At 43.5% G+C, this 19,518-nt stretch overlaps 1 protein-coding gene across 2 annotated transcripts in view; it reads right to left on the bottom strand.

Moving 5' to 3' along the window:
* The window catches only part of TMEM98 (transmembrane protein 98), a 114,707-nt gene that overhangs the window by 52,900 nt on the left and 42,289 nt on the right, over positions 1–19,518 (bottom strand). Inside the window, exon 1 of one of the 2 annotated variants that reach the window (XM_077459966.1) lies at positions 9,887–9,990. The exons of the other annotated variant lie outside the window; for it this stretch is intronic. The gene's annotated coding sequence lies outside the window, so the exon portion shown is untranslated. Of the gene's footprint in view, positions 1–9,886; positions 9,991–19,518 lie in introns of those variants that run through there. 2 annotated transcript variants of the gene reach the window in all.

A 19,518-nucleotide genomic window follows, 5' to 3' on the forward strand; every position in this document is an offset into this window, starting at 1 on the left:
AGTCCGAAGGGGCAAAGGGTGGATTGGCTAAGGACTCCAGGATGACCGTAAGGTCCCAAGTGGGAAAAGATTGTTTAGACGGTGGTCTGATCTTCCTGACGGCCTTAAAAAATTGGATTAACAATGGGTCCTCCGCCCATCTTCTACTGGTTGCTGCTGAGATCGCTGACACCTGTACCTTCAAAGTACTCAATGCAAGACCCAGGTCCAGGCCTGCCTGCAGGAACTCAAGAATTTGAGATGACGAAGGGGAACCTGGATCACAGTTTCTATCAAGCATGAAGGTCTTGAAGTTGTTCCATACTTTATCATATATGTTGTTTGTGGATGGTTTTCTTGCCTTGAGCAGGGTTGCGATCACCTTGTCGGAGCACCCTAGGGATTGGAACCTTTCCCTTTCAGTTGCCAGATGTGAAGGTCCAGCCTGCGGGGATCTGGGTGGGTGTGACATCCTTGCGACAGGAGGAGGGGTACTATTGGAACTTTGACTGGAGGACTGGTGCTCAGATCCATTGCCGTAGGGAACCAAGGCCTTCTTGGCCAGTATGGCAGAACCGCTATCACCGTCGATGTCTCCCTCACGAGTCTTGACAGGAACCTCGGTATGAGGGGCCGTGGGGGAAAAGCGTAGGCCCGATCGCATGCCCACGGGGCTGATAGGGCATCTGTTGCCTCCGCCTGGGGGTGCGGAAATCTCGAGATAAACCTTGGAAGTTTGGTGTTGGATGCTGTCGCAAAGAGATCTAGCTCGAGGGGCCCCCACTGGATCATTATCCAGTTGAAGATTTCCGGGTGTAAGGACCACTCGTTGGTGTCTGCGAACCTGCGGGAAAGGCTGTCTGCCCTTGAGTTGAGATGGCCGGGCAGATAGACTGCCCTCAGGTCCTTCAGATTCCTTTCGGCCCAGAGGAATATGGGCTCCACCTCGTTCAGGAGGGATCTGCTGCGCGTTCCTCCTTGACGGTGCACATAAGATACCGCGGCCCTGTTGTCCATCCTGAGGAGAACTGGTTTGCCCGAAATCTCGAACTCCAGGGCTAGCAGTGCAAGATAGGCCGCTCTGAGCTCCAGGACATTGGACACCACGCCTGCTGCATTGAAGGACCATCTCCCTTGTACTGAGGTCTTGTTGGAATGTGCTCCCCAACCAGCTGCGCTGGTATCGGTAGTAATTATGATCCAGTCGACATGCCCTAGCGGGCGAGACTTCAGAAGCGACTGTCTCTTCATCCACCAATGTAGACTCCTGAGCATCCGGGTTGTCAGGTGTATGGGTTGGGATAGATATCGTTTGTTCCACATTCTTAAGAACTCCAGCTGAAAATGTCTCAAATGCCAGTGGGCCCAGGGGACCATAGGGATGCATGATGACATCCGACCTATCAGGCTCAAACAATTTGAGGCTGTCAGGTGGGATCTCGAGCTCACCTTCTTCATCTGTTGGATAATGGAAGATACCTTCTGAGGTGGGAGAGACACTGATCCTTTCATTGTATTGAACAGGGCTCCCAGATAGACCATCTCTTGGGTCGGAGAGAGAAGACTTTTCTCGTAGTTTATCTTCCAACCGAAATCCACTAGTGTTGTTAACAGGATATCCCTGTGTTCTAATAACTGGGTTGGGTTCTTCGCCAGGAGTAGAAGGTCGTCCAGATAGTGATACACCCGGAGCCCCAATTCTCTCAGAGGTGCTATGATGGCAATCAGGGTTTTTGTAAAGACTCAGGGTGACGTGCAGAGGCCAAACGGAAGGCTCCGAAATTGGAGATGTACTTGCCCCACCGCAAATCTCAGGTATTTCTGGAACGTAGGGAGTATAGGTATGTGTAAGTAGGCGTCTTGCAGGTCTATTGACAACATCCAATCCCCTGGTTGGACTACGCGAATGATCGTCTGAAGAGACTCCATCTTGAACTTTTCCAGAAAAATGTAGCGATTTAGCCTCTTTAGGTCTATCACAGGTCTCCACCCTCCGTTTCTTTTGGGGACTAGAAACAGGGTGGAATAGAAACCTGAAAATCTCTCGGATGGAGGCACTGGAACTACTGCCCGTTGTTCCTGTAGGGAAAGAAGAAATCGCTTCAGAGCTTCCGCCTTTTGAGGAGATCTTGACACCCTTGTCGGAGAAAAATAGTCCTTGGGGGGTTGGTTTAGGAAGGACCAGGAATGACCGTGTTTGACTGTTGCAACTACCCAGGGATCCCTGCATTTTTGTTCCCAAATCTTTGAGAACTGTTTCAACCTGGCCCCCACAGGGATCACTTGGGCTGGCCTGGCGTCAAAAAGATTTTGATGGCTCCTGTGGGGTAGGTACCGGCCTCTGCCTCCTGGACTTGAGAAACGTAGACTGTGTGCTCTTCCAGTTGTGCCTGAAGCCTTTCCCTTGTCTTGATTGTCGGTAGTCCCTATTTTTGGAATATTGGAACCTTGGTGCAGAGGATCTGAAACGTCTAGATCGCCTGTCTTGAGGAAGTAGGCCTGACTTTCCGCCGGTGACCCGAGAGATGGCTTTGTCGAGTTTTTCCCCGAACAAGGCTTTACCGTCAAAAGGTATCTTGCACCAATTTTGCTTCGAGGCAACGTCCGCTGCCCATGGTTTTAGCCACAGTGCCCTTTTGGCCATTACTGTGTGAAGCATTGCCCTTGCGGAGCAACGAATGGAATCGATGGCGGCTTCTCCAATGAAGTCGGCTGAGAGCTTCAGCTCATCCAATGCCCTTATTATCTCTTCTTTAGGGATATCCTGTTGGATTGCCGACTCTATATTATCTGTCCAGACGCGTAGTGCGTTGGACACTGATGTCAGAGCTATTGCAGGTTTACAGGCATATCCTGCCATCTGATAGGCCTTCTTAAGGTCAAGGTCCATCCTTCTATCCAGAGGGTCCTTGAAGGAGGTTGAATCATCTAGGGGTAAAGTGACGTTCTTGGCCAGCCTTACCACTGCGGCATCTACCACCGGCGGGCCGTCCAGCATTTTGGAATCTGCCTCGGAGAGAGGGTATAATTTTCCCAATCGATTGGTGGAAAGTCTTTTGTCTGTCCTCCCCCATTCTTCCTCGATCACCTCCCTGATTTCCTCCATAAGAGGGAAGAAGGAGATCTGGCGCTTAAGGAAGGGGAAGTATGATTTGGACTTCCTGACCTCCACGTTGGAATCCTCCCAACCGATTGCTTGTTTAACGGCCTGCACATAGGGCTGGACCATGGCAAAGGCAAAGCCAGAGGCATCTGTGTCATCTGAGGAATCCTCTGAAATGGCCATTTCGTCCTTATGCTTAGAGGAGGAGGGAGGGAACAGACGACCACTTCCACTGGTGGATGGACCAGGAATGGAGGCCTCAGCCATCAGCTCCTGAGGAGGAGATGCCGGTTGTTGTGTCGGCCTTATAGCGACCAATTCCGTAAGGGAGTCTTTTACTGCCTTTTTAAGGAGATCTGCCACCTGTAGGCTCTCAGACTCTCTGTCTGCTGCATAGTCTCTAAGGCAATCTCGACAAATTAGTTTGTCCGGAAGTGGGGAGCCTCCGCAGGCCTGACATCTGGTAGGTCTAGGTCTCGGGGAGCGCGAATGACGGCGCCTCTTAGCTGAAGCTTTCCTGCCGCTTCTGTAATGCCCATGTCTGGGTGACCTGTCTCTGCTGTGACAGGAATCATCATCGTCATCTCCATATCGCCTTGAGGTCTTCTTAGACGTCTTCTGGCGTACAGGACTGAAATACAAAAGTATCGTCCTTAGTGCACTCTTTTTTTTTTTTTTTTTTTTTTTTTTAAACTTACCTGGGCGTAGGTCCTTACCTTGGAAGTAGAGTAGGATCTTGAGCGGGCGGCGAAAGGCTCATGTTTAGGCGGCTTAGCAGAGGTAACGGCTAGGAAAGAGTCAGAGGAAAAGGCGTCAACCCGTCGTGCGCTGATTCACGGAAAAGAAGGGAATTTGCCTACAAAAGTGACGATTCCCACCCCCCGTTACTGTGTGTTGTGTTTTGTGTTTTTTTTTTTTTTAAATCCATTTTTTATATATATATTTTTTTTTTTTTTGGAGGCTCCGATTTAAATAATTTAATATATTAATAAATTAATTCTTTTTAAGTGAAAAAGAGACATTCCATCAGAGCTATACCAATATATTCGGATGATCACATGTACAAAAACAAATGCATTTAAAACATGCCTTACCTTAACAGGGGTGGGAATAGCCTGGAACTCTAAAGTGTAATTCTCTTGTTGACCACAGGCATTTCACTTGTGCTGCTGGGGAAATAAATAGGAGGAGGGGAAGTGATGTCGTGCTAAAGCTCCTCCTCTGACACTCTGAGGGCAAAAAGAACCATTTGCCCTCAAAACAGATGGCCGCCGAAGCTTCCGACGCTACCGCACACGCACCGAACGTCAAAACTGACCGTCGAAACATACAACCCGCTGGCGCATGCGCAGACGACGGCGGGAACGCTAGACTATTATAAAATGACACAGACTCGCCGCGCGCGGCCCCTAGTGAGTCTGGGAGTGACAAACAGGAAGGACAGATGAGACTGGAGGGAAAAAACAAACCTCAGGGACAGAGCAAAGCTGCTACCTCTGCTGCCATAGACTGGAGCCTGAATGCCCATACTGCAGGTAAAGCTCTTACTTAAGAGACAAACTGCTTGTCCCAAAAGATCCTACAGAAGGGACTTCCAACCTTATAAGCGCATTTAGCTGCCCAAGAGAAGGAACTGCGTCCGGGAGAGGCTTGAACCCGGACGGACGCTGCCGAATGCAGAAGGTAAGGACGCCGACCAGGATTCACTGCCATGAGGTATGAGGAAAAAAAGGAGAATGCGGGGGCTGTACTAACCTTTTCTTTTATAATATTCACTAGTCCTGAGGGAGGAGCCAAGGCGGAGCTTGTCACAGGTATGCTGCCATGGAGGCACCAGGAAAATAAAATATTCAATGGGCTCAACATGCCTCTTATCAATTTCCTTAGGGTGTCTACTTTCCAAAATGGGGTCATTTGGGGGGGTTTTGTACTGCCCTGCCATTTTAGTACCTCAAGAAATGAGATAGGCAGTCATAAACTAAAAGCTGCGTAAATTCCAGAAAATGTACCTTAGTTTGTAGATGTGACAACTTTTGCGCAAACCAATAAATATACAATTATTGACTTTTTTTTTACCAAAGACATGTGGCTGAATGCATTTTGGCCTAAATGTATGACTAAAATTGAGTTTATTGGATTTTTCTAATAACAAAAAGTAGAAAATATCATTTTTTTTCAAAATTTGCGGTCTTTTTACGTTTATATCGCAAAAAATAAAAATCGCAGAGTCAGTCAAATACCTTTAAAAGAAAGCTCTATTTGTGGGAAGAAAAGGACGCAAATTTCGTTTGGGTACAACATTGCATGACCGCGCAATTACCAGTTAAAGCAGCGCAGTGCCAAAGTGTAAAAAGACCTCTGGTCATTTACCAGCAAAATGGTCCGGTCTGAAAGTGGTTAATCGCACACAGATCTGTGTTAATGCCAATGGTCCCAAAAATGAGTCAAAATTGTCCGTGTCTGCCATAATAAATAAAGTTCATAATGATCCTGCGCAAATACAATGTGTAATGATAAATATTTAAAGTGCTACGTGCTTAAAAATAGATAAATAAATAATAAATATTTAGAAAGCAGGCACAAAATTTAGTCCATATAATAAGTCTTTGAATATTGTTCAACGGCACCAGAGGTATTCAGATAGATAAAATTCAGAGAGACAGCAGTTTTACTTAAATACTACACTATTAGAGCCTTTTCCTTCTCCCTATGTATTCTCATTGAGTGACATATATTAGTGGAAATCGCTACCTGGTTCACAATACAGTTAATACAGGGATGAATGGCCCCCTGGTGGCCCAGTGTGGATGTCCATGATTTTCCAGTTATTTACAGTTGAAGACCCCCTGGTGGTAAAAGAGAGAACGGAGGCTATTTACTTTACTTGATGTGCTATTTTATCAAGGAGTGGAGGTGAGAGTTCTGAGAGCCCATATCTTTCCGTGTTTTAGGAATATTTTTCATCTGCTGTTTCTCTGAATTTTATCTATCTGAATACCTCTGGTGCCGTTGAACAATATTCAAAGACTTATATGGAAACTCACTCACTGCAGCTAACCGTAATGCGTGTAAAGCTGCAGATAGGAACGAAAAATTAACCCTGGTCGCAGTATTTTTCATCTTTTCCTAAACGCACCTAAACTGTATGCAACAAAATGTTGCTAACCGTTTATTCACTATGTATGAATAACATTATTTTGCATTGTGTGAGTCCAGCTGCTTTTATTAACCACTTGCTTACTGGGCACTTAAACCCCCCTCCTGCCCAGACCAATTTTCAGCTTTCAGCGCTGACGCACTTTAAATGACAATTGCACGGTCATACAACACCCAAATAAAATTTTTATCATTTTTTTTCCCACAAATGGAGTTTTCTTTTGCTGGTATTTAATAACTGCTGGGATTTTTTTTTTTTTGCTAAACAAACAAAAAAAAAAATGGAAAAAAAAATAAATCATGTTTCATAGTTTGTTATAAAATTTTGAAAACAGGTAATTTTTCTCCTTCATTGATGTGCGCTAATGAGGCGGCACTGGTGGGCACAGATAAAGCAGCACTGATGGCCACTGATATGTGGCACGGAAGGGCACTGATCAGTGCTGCACATCAGTGCCATCTTTGAGATACTGCTAGATGGCACTGGCAGTGGGCACTAAGGATATGCAGCAGCTAGCCATGATAATTTTTTTTTCTCCTCACGCTGTCAGCACGAGGAGAAAAAATAGCCGATTACCGGCTCTGTTTACATCACGTGATCAGCTGTCATTGGCTGACAACTGATCAAGTGGTAAGGGGTTGGGATCGACCCCTCACTCCGATCTGTGATCCGGCGAGTCTCACAGACTCACTGACCATAGGGCGCGCAGGCCGCTTGGGCACAGGACGATGTTGTCCCGGCAAAGCAGGTCCGTGCTGTAGTCGTCATTAGGTTTCCGACTTAAGGCCCTATGCACATTGGAAATTTAGACCTGATGCATGAACCCCATTAGCATGAGGCTTCAGTGTGGGCTGAAGGCACAGGGACAGCACACAGCTCCACTGGTAGCCTGTTAAACCTCTATGAAAGTCTGAAAGTTGCTGCAACTAGACCTTGCACCCAGTGCTGCTGTTTAGGGCAGTATTATGTGCCCAGGGACGAATACCCAGAATGCTGCACTGTGGACATCCATCCCTGAGCACAAACTGCCCTAAACAATTGTAAAGCTCAATGCATGTACACAGCCCCAGCAGCTGTCAGCCTCTCAGGGTTTAGCTGGACAGTGCAAATGTGCCTTCAAGCATATAACCTATATATTCAAACAGATCCAGCCCATATAGCGTTGCTGCCATCCGATCACTCCGCTCTACTGTACCGATCAGTACACAGAGGGGAGAGTGGTTGCGCAGTCATTTCCCGTGATTCGGGATACGCCACCGGGTGTACCAAGATGGCCGCTGCTCCGGAGCTAGGCCGAAGCCATGGCCTTTCCTAAGGCCAAGGCAGTGGAGTGCTCAGCGGATTGAGTGGTGTGCTGATCCAAACAGGTTGTCCCGTTCGGATCACGGATCGGTGACGATCCGTTGCACCACTACCACTGAGTCTTCCTTTTTCAATTTATTTTGACATTTTCGTATTTGAGTATGGACCTGTGTTTATCCTAACCATGTTTAACCATTTGCCTACCAGACACTTTTACCCCCTTTTCTGCCCAGGCTAATTAAACACCACCAAAAGAAAGCTTCTATCTGCCTCAACAAAAACAATTATAAAAAATTTGTTTGGGTACACAGTGTTGCTTAACCAGGTAATTGTCAAAGTGTGACAGTACTAAACGCTTAAATTTAGCCTGGGTAGAAAAGGGGGTAAAAGTGCGTTTTTATTTTTTTATTTTTTTGATAAACTAAAAAAAAAAAATCGGAAAATCTTGGGGAAAAAATGTTTTTCTTTATTTTTGTTATAAAATTTTACAAATAAGTAATATAAGTTTCACTAATGTGATGGCACTGATAGGCAGCACTGATTGGCAATAATGAGGCTGCGCTGATTGCCAGGGCACTGATCATCAGTGCCCTGATTATCAGTGAAAACAATGTTCTGATAGGCTTGTTTATCCTCCCACAACACAGTGTGGGAGGAAAAGAATGACGATAACTGGCAAGTCTGTTTACATGTGATCAACTGTGATTGTACACAGCTGATGTCATGGTAAAGGGCCGCTGTGATCAGAACACATTGGTCACAAAGCTCGCCACAGGGTTGGATTCTGGGAGGATGTCAGTCGACCACGCTGTAGCCATCTTTCCCCATCCCTTTCCTGACCTGCTGGGCTGCTTGCTCGGATAAGGGTCTGGTATGGATTCTGGGAGGGAACCTTTTTTTATATTTTGGAGTGGGGTTCCCCTCAAAATCCATACCAGACCCAACCCCACACCATTTTTTTACCATGTTGTTTATTGCTGGCAAGTCTTGATTTTACATTCAGCTGTCAGCAGGGCAGATGTCTCATTGGTTGTTAAGGACATGGTGGTCGGCTTCCTGGCCCACTCCTTAAGTGGAGTTCCAGGCAAAAATACATCTCTGTTTTAAACAATTGACCACCCCACTCCCCTCGTTTTTGGATATTTTTTTCTATTTGGTACCTTTTTTTTTCTTCGGGACTTCCGTCCTATGTCACCGTGGCAAGGTACATAACTTCTGCGGTTGCATTTGGCACTTCCCCCCCCCCCGCTGCCTTCTGGGACCTGTGTGTGTCCCAGAAGACAATGGGACCATTCAGACAGCACCGCACGACTCACGAATGTGCAGTAGTTAACTGGCTACGAAGCCTTTACTTGCAATGCCAGTGCCTGCACCCCAAACTGGTGGATGGAACGGCTTGGGGTGCCAACATCGCGGCCTCCCTGGACAGGTAAGTGACCTTATATTAATAGTATTTGTAGCTGCTGACTTTTATTTATTTTTTTGTTCCCCAGGCTTCAACAACCAGCTATACACTTTTTTTTTTTTTTTTTGTTATGGAGAAAAAAAAATGCAAAAGGCATGAAAAACACATCAAAAATGCAACACTTGGTCCATTGAAGTCTATTACATGCAAAATGCAATCCTGCTGCGGGGTCCCTGACCCTTTCCAAAAATGCACCGGCTGAAAAATGTATAGATGTGAACGTGTACCATAGGAAACCATGTTACATGAACTGTGGTGCGTTTCTGCAAGCTGCAAAATACATTTAAAAGCACATAGGTGTGAACCTAGGGAAAAATCAATTTAATGGTTTCAGTTCAAGGATTTAAACATTCCATATGCGTAATATTATAACAATCAACAACATGCACCCACTTTAAAAGTTATGTTGTTTAATGGATTCAGCAACCTGCACCCACTTCCTTTACTTTTGTGTGTTTGGCGTGTATAAAAATATCTTATAAACACAAAAGATACGTAATAACATCACATTGGCTGACATAAAGTGTTTCTAAAATATATGTTCTCCATTTCTAATTCCAAACAGAAGCATATTAATTCATGAAAAAAAATAACAATGTTATGACGCAAAACTTTTTCATATGGGGATTCTTTTGCCATTAACCCCAAGAGTCTGTTAAAATACAAATATCTATTACAGTTTTCATAATAAATGTATACAACCACAACAAGATTAGGACGGCTGCTGCTAAACAAAAAGATAACAAAGTATACATAAAACAGCACATAGAAATCCTGAAAAGTTTTATAAGCGCTGCATCAAACCTGCCCATTAACATTTAATTTTTTTGCCCAAAGTACCATGTATACGGCAATATCTGTTTAATTAACATGTTCTTACCGAGATTTAGACACGGAGGTTCGCTGTCTAAATGACTTCCGTGTAGGCCTCACACTGATACATAAGAGGGTAAACATTCCTTGCCTACGTTTGTCTTCCTTTTAAATCATTAACAGAAATGGATCAAGGGGCGTGAACAATGTTTTATGTTGGCCTTATGACGTCGTGACTTTATCAGTCATGCGCTCCACCTGTCCAGCATGCTACAGCGTACTTGTAAGGTTCACTGTTCTAGAAGATGTTGACTTCTAAGAACCAGGACACTACAAGGCTCCATAATGGAGTCATTGTGGTCCAAAAACTAGATTCGTGCTTATGCACGGACATGATATTTCAATGCATGAACCCAAGTACACATACCTCCCAACTGTCCCTGATTTCGAGCAATGTCCCTCTTTCCTCCTCATTTGTCCCTCATTTTGGTGATCTGATCTATATAGTTGCATATAAAGTAGTTGTATATAAAATACACTTTTTATCTATCAAAAAGTGTTTCCCAGTGCTAAACCTTTCATCCAATTTCTAAATTGCTGCATTTAAAAGCCAATATAAAGGAATAGTAGTGGTAAAAAAAAACAAAAAAAAACTTGTGGATTTAATTAACCTTTTTTTTTTTTTTTTTAGTTGATTCTCCTTTAACCACTTACAGACCGGACCATTTTGCTGGTCAAAGACCAGACCACTTTTTGCGATTCGACACTGCGTCGCTTTAACTGAAAATTACGCGGTCGTGCGACGTGGCTCCCAAACAAAATTGACATCCTTTTTTTCCCACAAATAGAGCTTTCTTTTGGTGGCATTTGATCACCTCTGTGGTTTTTATTTTTTGCGCTATAAACAAAAATAGAGCGACAATTTTGAAAAAAATGCATTATTTTTTACTTTTTGTTATAATAAATATCCCCCAAAAATATATAAAAAAAACATTTTTTTCCCTCAGTTTAGGCTGATACATATTCTTCTACATACTTTTGGTAAAAAAAACCGCAATAAGCGATTATTGATTGGTTTGCGCAAAAGTTATAGCGTTTACAAAATAGGGATAGTTTTATGGCATTTTTATTAATAATTTTTTATTATTTTTTTTTCTAGTAATGGCGGCAATCAGCGATTTTTATTGTGACTGCAACATTGCGGCGGACACATCGGACATTTTTGACACATTTTTGGGACCATTGTCATTTATACAGTAATCACTGCTATATAAATGCAGTGATTCCTGTGTAAATGACACTGGCAGTGAAGGGGTTAACCAGTAGGTGGCAGTGTAGGGGTTAAGTGTTCCTAGGGGTGTGTTACTAACTTTGGGGGCTGGGCTTTCATTTAGTGAACACTGATCTCAAATCACATGGAGTAGAGATCAGCGTCACTAATTGCTAGGCAGAATGGAGAAATGCTGTTTACATGGCATTTCCTCCATTCAGCCATCCCGTGAGACGATCACGGGTATGCCCGCAATGATCGAGTCCGCGGGACCTGCGACCGTACTCACGGGGGGTCCCGATCGGCACTCGAGCGCGCCAGCTCGCTTGCGATGGCAGGGCGGCATTGAAGATTGGACGTACCTGTAGGCCAATATGCCTGCCCGTGCCATTCTGCCGACGTACATCGGCGTGCGCCAGTCAGGAACCGGTTAAAGTGGTAGATTAAGGCTTACCTGTAGGTCCAAGAAATATCTCCTAAACCTATACGGTTTAGGAGATATTTACAAAAAGACAGCTGTAGACAGCGGTGTGCAGGCGCACTGGGCAGGCCGCAGATCGCGGCGATATGCCACGAGTGTCGGCTCCCGTGCGCACACTGTGATTCGCCGGAGCAGCGAGACCCGGAAGTCACTCTGGGATCTATGGCAGCAGCAGACATGAAGACGGAGGACCGCTTCGGGGGCTTCGTTCTCGGGTAAGTTATTCATAATGAGCTAGTATGCTATGCATACTAGCTCATTATGCCTTTGCCTTGCAGGTTGCTTTTTTTTTTTCTCCCCCCATGGGTTTACAACCACTTTAAGGGGGTCTGGCAGGGGACGTGTCCTATGCCTACATACATTTTTTAGTAGGTGTCCCTCATTCCCATGCCAAAATGTTGGGGGGTATGAAGTACATGTAAAAGCACAAAACAATTTAAAAATGAAATGTGGAACTCATGAAAAGGGCATCCAAACCTTTTCCCCCCATTTTACATAGAGTGGGAAAGAATTAGATCCCCTGTCCCCAAATAAGATGTTTTCCTTCACTTATCTTTTGATTTTTATATTCAAGTACAGGTATGTTTGTTTTATGTAGATGTCATGTTAAGATAGGGACCTCCAGACTGCTGATTGAGATGCACATGGACCATTATTTGGTAGACATGGGCACCGTCAAAAAATGTTTAATTTCGTATGGAAAAAAAATTCATAATTCGTGTATGAAATTCAATTCAGATTCGTACGGAATACAAATTTTTGTTTGATTCGTAATCTTTTAGTTAAAATAACGAAAGTTCGTTATGATGTATTTATCATTAAGAGGGGTTCCCACCATCCCTGTGCTGTGCTGACTTCCTGGGTTTTTAACTTTTAGGTTTGTCAACTTTTTGTAAAAATTACGAATGTTCGTTATGATGAATTTATTGTTATGAGGGGTCCCCACCATCCCTGTGCGGAGTTCCCACAGGTCTGTAAACCTGCTGTGTCCATTATGAGGGGTTCCCACCATCCCTGTGCTGAGTTTCTGGGTCTGAGTGTACACCCGCTGTGCCCAAAACACCAGTCACAAATCTGTTCATTTGGATCCGAAATTCGTTACCGAAATTTCGTATAAAATTCATAAGCATAGCAATTCCTATAGGGTTTCCACCATCCCTGTGCTGAGTTCAAGGTCTGTACACCTGCTGTGCCCATTATGAGGGGTTCCCACCATCCCTGTGCTGGGTTCTCAGGTCTGTACACCTGCTGTGTCCATTATGAGGGGTTCCCACCATCCCTGTGCTGAGTACTCAGGTCTGTACACCTGTGTCCATTATGAGGGGTTCTCACCATCCCTGTGCTGAGTACTCAGGTCTGTACACCTGCTGTGTCCATTATGAGGGGTTCCCACCATCCCTGTGCTGGGTTCTCAGGTCTGTACACCTGCTGTGTCCATTATGAGGGGTTCCCACCATCCCTGTGCTGAGTACTCAGGTCTGTACACCTGTGTCCATTATGAGGGGTTCTCACCATCCCTGTGCTGAGTACTCAGGTCTGTACACCTGCTGTGTCCATTATGAGGGGTTCCCACCATCCCTGTGCTGGGTTCTCAGGTCTGTACACCTGCTGTGTCCATTATGAGGGGTTCCCACCATCCCTGTGCTGAGTACTCAGGTCTGTACACCTGTGTCCATTATGAGGGGTTCTCATCATCCCTGTGCTGAGTACTCAGGTCTGTACACCTGCTGTGTCCATTATGAGGGGTTCCCACCTTCTCTGTGCTGAGTTCCCGGGTCTGAGTGTACACCCGCTGTACACATTATAAGAAATTCCCACCATCCCTGTTCTGTGCTGACTTCCTCTGATTGGTGAACGAAACACCAGTCACAATTCTGTTTATTTGGATCCGAAATTCTTTAACGAAATTTCGTATAAAATTCGTAAGCATAGAAAAAAACAACAATTACGAATTTTCGTTATGAATTTATCATTGTGTGCTGTGCTGACTTCCTGGGTTTTTAACTTTTAGGTTCGTTAACTTTTCGTAACAATTCCAAATTTTCATTATGAATTTGGATCTGAAATTCGTAAACGAAATTTTGTATTTTGTACGGAATTCGGATGCAAAAACATTTGTGTTTCGGATTCGTACGAATTTACGGAAATTCCTATGAAACAAATTGCACATTATTTGGATGTACCAAGACCTGGTCCAGATGATAAGGAAAAATGTATACATTCACACATTTCAGAAGGGAAGATAAAGTATAGTGCATATTAGGGGCAAACAATACAAGTGTGAATATATTGTACACCCTGTAAAATTACTTTTACCTACAGGTAAGCCTATATTAAGGCTTACCTGTAGATGCTTGAAATATTGTGCCGCTTCTAAAAGGGGTCACGCTGTGACTGGTGGCTCCCATGCGCATGTGTGAGAATGATGTCGCGCAACTCCAGCCAGTCACAGAGCCAGAGTTCGTGGCCCCGGAGGGAAGAGGAGTGAAGATGGACACTCCCTGCTAGTGGGGACAACGGAGACATCGTGGGCTTCGGTGTCAGGTAAGTGACACATAATGGACTACTATGTGATGCATAGTAGGCCATTATGCTTTACCTTTGCAGGGAAATAAATAGGAAGTATAACCCACCAGGGTTTACTTCCTCTTTAACCGCTTGCCAACCAGCTCACGCCAATATACATTGGCAGAAGGGCACGTATAGGCATATTAATGTACCAGTACGGTGCCCTTTAAAAAGCGGTTTGCGGGCGCGCCCGTGGGCTCTGTGAGTTTGATCGCGGGGTCCCGCGGACTCTGTCCATGGGGAAACCCATAATTGTCTCACGGAGAGGAACAACGGGGAAATACTGATGTGAACAAGCATTTCCCCATTCTGTCTAGTGACACTGACAGTGATCACAGTGTCGTGTCACACATAGCCCCTCCCCCCATAGTTAGACTCACTCCCTAGGACACACTTAACCCCTACTTAGTGGTTAGCCCCTTCACTGCCCCTTCACTGCCAGTCACGTTTACACAGTAATCACTGCATTTTTAATCGCAACAGATCGCTGTATAAATGTGAATAGTCTCAAAATAGCACCAAAAGTGTCCGATTTGTCCGCCGTAATCGCAGTTGCGATAAAAATCGCTGATCGCCCCATTACTAATAAAAAAAATAATTAACAAAAATGCCATAGATCCATCCCCTATTTTGCAGATGCTATAACTTTTGCGCAAACCAATCAATATTTATGCTTATTGCGATTTTTTTTTTTTTTTTTTTACCAAAAATATGTAGAAGAACACGCCCTAAACTCCGGGGAAATTTTTGTGGGGGGGATATTATAGCAAAAAGTAAAAAATATTTTTTTTTCAAAATTGTCGCAATTTTTTTGTTTATAGTACAAAAAATAAAAACAGCAGAGGTGATCAAATACCAAAAGAAAGCTCTATTTGTGGGGGAAATAAAGGACGTCAATTTTGTTTGGGAGCCATGTCGCACGACCGTGCAATTGCCAGTTAAATCGTCGCAGTGCCGAATTGCAAAAAGTGCTCTGATCTTTTGCCAGCCAAATGGTCCGGGGCTTAAGTGGTTAAGGTCCAGTTCCAACTTGTGCAATGCCAGACATTGCTTGTGATTAGCACTGCATTGTGCTGCAGATCACATGCAATGTCTGTACAATACGATTTCAGCCATAAAAACTGTATTACTGAAATCGCATCGCATTTGCACCAAAATGGTGCAGGACCCTTTTTTGTTTTGTTTTTTTGTCAGCACTGGAATCGGATCACATATGCGATTTGATTCCTGCATAATTTCACATTTCGCACTGCGATCTGTAAACTGAAATGGGGGGGGGGGGGGGTTAAATTTACATTCACACCCCCAGGGGTTGGCAGATCTCAGTATGAACCACTGTGCGATTCAGGTACGGTGCAGGAACCGGCATTGGATTTACAGGGTTCCCGCATTGCACCAGTGCGAACCAAGCCTTAAGTGTATTATTTTAAAGGATTTTTAAACCAGTCTTCGGATGTGGTGGAAAAATGTATATGGCCACCTGAAAAATACTTTAAATTGTTACGTTTGTTTTAAATTAAGCACATATTTTAGATATTGTATAATATATATATATATATATATATACATATACACACACAAACACACAAGTATTGGGCCTTACTGGCTTTACACTCGCATGAACTTTAATGGGCATCCCAGTCTGTAGGGTTCAATGTTGTATTACAGGGAGTCAAATTAGGTATATGGGGAAAATCCAAGATGTTGTACATGAGGTCACAGGAATGAATCCAAACCACTGCTGTCATCCATTCAATATATATATATATATATATATATATATATATATATATATATATATATATATATAGAATCTTCCTCTCTATATGGCAAAACTGGAGCGTTGAATATGCTATCTATATAAATATTGAATGGATGACAGCAGTGTTTTGGATTCATTCCTGTGACCTCAAGTAGGACATCTTGGATTTTCCCATATGTCTAATTTGACTCCAGGTAATAGGGGTCAACTAAGTCTGATGAATGCATTGTGTCTCTACATGAGGGTGGAGAGGAGCCTTTCTTATACTCAGAGGACATTATTCACGCTTGGGATCTATATATGGACTTCACAATTTTTTTAATGTATTTTTTATAATTCTTATAATGAATTTTTTTTTTTTTTTTTTCCAAGGATTTTATTGTTTTCCAAAATACATCATACAGGAAATGAAAATCGTATGACAGATAATCAGTACAGAACATTAACAAGTCATACACACAGTATAGTGTTGCTCAATTTATGCATATATTAACCTAAGGTATAACCAATCATTTGATTATATACGAAAATACATGTAGAAGTTTCCAAATGCACGTGAAATCAGAGCGTTTCGCACCGTATATGCGGGGTCATAATTACACCAACATGTCTTTGGTTGGATTGTCATACTGCATCAATGAAGAGCAGGCCTAAGTGAAGAAAGATCATGAGAGAAAGGAAAGGGAGATGGTAGGGATTTACACCTTCTATACTGAGTGCGTACATATCTTTAGGGAGGGGGGGGACTATGTAAAGGAGGGACGGGATAAAGAATTACAGGGAAAGGGTAGGGTAAGGGAGGTCTGTTAATTTTAGGTAATACACTAGGATGAGGGTCCAGAAGTTCCGCTACTCGCCGTCCACAGTCCAATGCTTAGTTAGGGTGAATGATTGTAGTTTCATATGATGAAAGCGATCTCTCTGATATTAGCAATAATTTACTAGGTCTAGGAAGAAAACCAGGGGGTACGAGGCGGTGGATATGTGTACCCAATTATCAGGTGTTTATTCAGGTAGAGTTTTGCATCATGTTGTGGAAGTCTGCAGTAGTCCGAAACTGGTGCCAGGGTGCCCATTTCGAGCCAAATCTAGTCGGTGTGTCGTTGTTGATATGGATCAGTTCTTCTATGTTCGCTATTTTTTTATAAGACATTCTAAATTGGGCATTGTGATGTAGAAGGTATAGAGCTGGAGAGAAGGGCATTATGGTATTTGTGATTTGTTCAATCACCTCATGTATTTTCTGCCAAAAAGGGCGTATGGCCGGGCAGAGCCACCACAAGTGTAGGAGGGTACCGCGTTGATTATGGCACCTCCAGCATGTATCCGGGGTCTGGGAATCCCAGGAGTGAAGCAGTGCAGGAGTTCGATACCAGCGGCATTGTAATTTGGGCTGAGACATTTAACGTGCCTTTATGAATATTGAGAAAGATATTCTCCCAATCCTCCCTTGAAAGGGAGGATTCCAGATCATTTTCCCAAGCCTTGCAAGCCAAAGAGGTTCCAGGGACATTACCCTGAAATAGAAGGGAATGTGTCAAAGAAATGAGATGAGTCAGGGGTGTTTGCGAAGAGCAGAGTTTTTCGAAGGGGGTCAGAGATCTAGTACAGTCAGTTTGTTTATTAGTATATTGTAAGTAGTGTTGAATTTGTTGGTAAGTCCACATGGGTATTGGGGGCATTTGCATGTTTGCAGCGATTTGTTGTGTTGTGAGTAGTCGTCCGTTTTTGTAAAAGGATTTAATGAGTATCGGTTCTCGTGTCCAATGTTTAATAAGGAAGGATTCGTGCATGCCTGGTGGGAAGAGTGGATTTTGTTTTAATGGGGTCAATGGTCCAGGGTTGGACGAGATGTCATTTTGACTACATAAAGTAGAGAAGCATTGTAAAGTTGGGGCGATTAACGGGTGGAGTTTAGTCGAAGGGGATATGTGTGAGCGCTGTATCCATGGCAGAGATTGAAGTGGGGAATCTACGAACGATGCTTCCAGAGTGACCCAGTCTTTATAGGGTGAATGAATGTTCCAGTCAATTATTCTCGTCATATGAGTGGCTTTGTAGTAATTGGTGATATCTGGAAGGCCTATGCCACCTTTATCTTTGGGCAGAGAAAGTTGGGAATAGCTGATTCTGGGTCTACGCATATTCCACAAAAAGTTTGTACAGGCTCGTCTGTACGACTTAAAAAAAGCTTTCGGGAGTTTTATCGGTACAGCCTGTAAAAGATAGAGAATACGAGGAAGGATATTAATTTTGAGAATGGAGGCCCTACCAAACCAAGAAAAAATTGGTCTATTCCAGAGTTTTAAGTCCGTCAAGATCTTGTGTAAGATAGGTAAATAGTTTTTAGTGTACAGGTCTTCTAGTTTTTTCGGAAGTTGTATGCCGAGGTAGGTAATAGTCTCATTAGTCCATTGGAATGGGAAGTTAAGTTTACATTGTTCAGCCAGATCATGAGGTAAAGAGATGTTGAGGGCATAGGATTTACCAAAATTAATTTTTAAGTTGGACATTGTATTAAATAAACTAAATGCTTTTAAGAGGGATGGGATCGTAATTAGGGGGTTGGTAAGGAACAGTAAAATATCATCTGCGTATGCGGCGAGTTTATATTCTCTTGTTTTGGACTGGATTCCATTAATATCTGGGTTATGTCGTAAGCTATTTAAAAAAGGTTCCAGTGTAAGAATATATAGAATAGGGGACAGGGGGCACCCCTGTCTGGTCCCGTTCTTTATGGAGAAGGCACTCGATAGGGTATTGTTCACTCTTATCTTTGCTTTTGGGGCGAGGTATAGAGCATTAATGAAGCAAAGTATTTGAGGGCCTAATCCCATGGTTTGTAGAACACAATGCATATAATCCCACGCTACCCTATCGAATGCCTTCTCCGTGTCAAGGGAGAGGAAAAAGCCTTTTTGTCCAGAAGTGTTGATTAAGTGGTGTAAGTTGATGGCCTTAATCGTGTTGTCCCGAGCCTCACGGCCAGGGACAAATCCAACTTGATCGCAAGAGACCAATTCAGGGACAAGAGGAAGAATTCTGTTAGCGAGGATTTTGGAGAGAATTTTTTTATAATTATAATGAAAATTTGTTTGTTTATTCACTATGGTGGTTTATTATATGTATTTTATGATATAAGGGCGCTTTTATTTTTTTTAGTTTTTTTTCACGTTTTAGGTGCTTTTTACACTTTACACGCAGCTCTCAATTGTAGTTTGTTTGTTTTTTGGTCATTGATTTGTACGGGGTTGTAACCTATTGGCTCCTATATTTTGTTTCAATATTGAGTTGGCCCACCCTTTGCAGCTATAACAGCTTCAACTCTACTGGGAAGGCCATCCACGAGGTTTAGAAGTGTGTCTATTGAAATGTTTGACTGTTCATCCAGAAACGCATTTGTGGGGGGGCCATCCCAAACTGTTCCCACAAAGTTGGGAGCATGAAATTGTCCAAAATGTCTTGGTATGTTGACGCCTTAAAGGTTCCCTTCACTGGAACTGGGGGGCCGAGCCCAATCCCTGAAAAACAGCCCCGCACCATAATCCCCCCTCCACCAAATGATTTGGACCAGTGCACAAAGCAAGGTCCATAAAGAAATTGATGAGCGCGTTTGGG

This window comes from Lithobates pipiens, unplaced genomic scaffold (genome assembly GCF_037356315.1).
Source record: "Lithobates pipiens isolate NorthernLeopardFrog02 unplaced genomic scaffold, aLitPip1_a1.2 Scaffold_28, whole genome shotgun sequence".
Taxonomy (NCBI): Eukaryota; Metazoa; Chordata; class Amphibia; order Anura; family Ranidae; genus Lithobates; species Lithobates pipiens.